Here is a 1,917-nt window from a genome sequence, read left to right on the forward strand (position 1 = left end):
AAGTGGGGTGCAGACTATCATACTGGTATGTCATACGAGAGAGAAAAACGTCGTATGACACACAGGTATGATAGTCTGCCACCTTTACCAACGTGTTGGCGTGCTCACCAAAATTTTGGTGAACAGCTCTCGCATACGCGTTGTGTATGATAGTCTGTCACCCCTAACGATTCATACGTCATACAAGAGCATTTTAGCCTTGCAAATTTATTGTAAGCAGGTGGAATATGTAGAATTATAATATAAATTTAATATTTTTTTTATTATGTTATTATTAATGTATTTATTATTATTATATTTATTATTATTAAAATTACACTTATAAATTTGTGTTAAATATTTAATTGTATCTTAGTTAAAAAAAATATAAATCTTTACATAAAATTCTTATAAAAAATTAAAATACAATTAAATATTTTATGTAATATATTAAATATTTTATTTAATTTATTAAATATTTTATTTTCTTTTATTTTAATTTATAAACGATGATTATAAGTAAAATTTTTTTTAAAAAAACATCTATATATAAACATCGTTAAATTTATGATCTAAGCCCAGTAATAAAAAAACATATTGAAAATTGGTCGTAATAACAATTAATTAATAACCTAAATTTAAGATATAATACTTTGTATTCTAAATATGCTTTTCTTTGTTAAAACTTGTTATTAAAATAAAAGAATTTTAAATGTTAATAACCTTTAACTAACAAAAATATGGAAATGATCAAATTTCTTGAAAAACAATGAAGATATGTATATACATTCTTATGTATATATATATATATACATTATTTGTATGATCTATTTATGAAAAATTTCTTAAGAAACTTTACAGGTAGTGAATGAAATTAACTACGGTTCTTTACTGATCTTTTCATTTTAACTACTGTGCTTAATGACCAATAAACCTAAAAAAAAAAATATGAATATGGATGTAGATAAAGCATTTTTAGATGCTTTCATTGAATGTTAATAAAAGTAATCGCTGTTTCTGGGATGTCCAAAGCTGTGAATTTTTTCAATTTTAAAATTTTATTTTAAACACACAAATTTTCACAGCACTACCCGCAAAAGCACTCTTCAAAAATTTTGGCTACTCTTGTGTGTCATACCTGTTCAAATTCGGTCGCTAGAAGAAATTTGAGCAAGAGAGAGCGCAACTCGTATGACACACCAGTATGATAGTCTGCACCCCACTTTAAGGAAAAGAGTAAAGTATATATATTTGTTCGAACTTTTAAAGTTAATTGCTCATCTTATCTCAGTTCGGACCAAAAGTTTCTGCAGTTTTTAACAGAAACTTAAACCTATATGTACAAAAAAGTTTTGTTTTTGCCGCGAATACATGCGTCTCGAGTGCGGTCCGCTAGTTCGGTATATATTTCCTGCAATTGAAGTGTTGTAACAACAAAAAGTTCTTAAATGCGGTGGAATATAATGTACTCACTTGGAGCGATAAAGAGCTGCAGCCGATAAGTGTTATTTTTTAAAAAATTTCATTTTAAATTATTCAACTTTTTGAATTTACATGTTTTGTTTTTATTTTTATTGAATTTGTTTGACTTTGTGCGCTTTTTTGTTTTGCAAAATAATTGCACACATATAAAATCAGCTGATAGAGACAGCAATTGAAATTATTAAACAGAAACATTATAAAGTGAATAAGTGTTACAAAACGATCAAATAATTAGATCAATTGTTACACAAAAACCTAAACAATCGTGTAATCTTGTACACTGATTTAGCAATTTAGCAGAATATTTTAATTTAATTAGCAAATTTTAAATTTATTAGCAAATTTTAATTTTTACTTGAATTTGGAATTTTGAGCATTTGAAATTTACAGGTATTAAATTATTTTAATTTAATTAATTTAGGATACCCTTTTAATTTAATTAAATCTAATTAAATT

General features: G+C 25.4%; 1 long non-coding RNA gene across 1 annotated transcript; it reads right to left on the bottom strand.

Annotated features, from left to right (window-relative positions):
- Window positions 1-1,334: 1,334 nt before the first annotated feature.
- Window positions 1,335-1,534, bottom strand: LOC119680073. The gene is made up of 2 exons (XR_005252446.1): window positions 1,453-1,534; window positions 1,335-1,390 (listed from the first exon to the last, which is right to left on the bottom strand). It is a non-coding gene; the product is annotated as an uncharacterized LOC119680073 (long non-coding RNA).
- Between the last annotated feature and the right edge of the window lie 383 nt (window positions 1,535-1,917).

The sequence above is a fragment of the Teleopsis dalmanni genome, chromosome 2 (assembly GCF_002237135.1).
Source record: "Teleopsis dalmanni isolate 2A chromosome 2, ASM223713v2, whole genome shotgun sequence".
NCBI classification, from domain to species: Eukaryota; Metazoa; Arthropoda; class Insecta; order Diptera; family Diopsidae; genus Teleopsis; species Teleopsis dalmanni.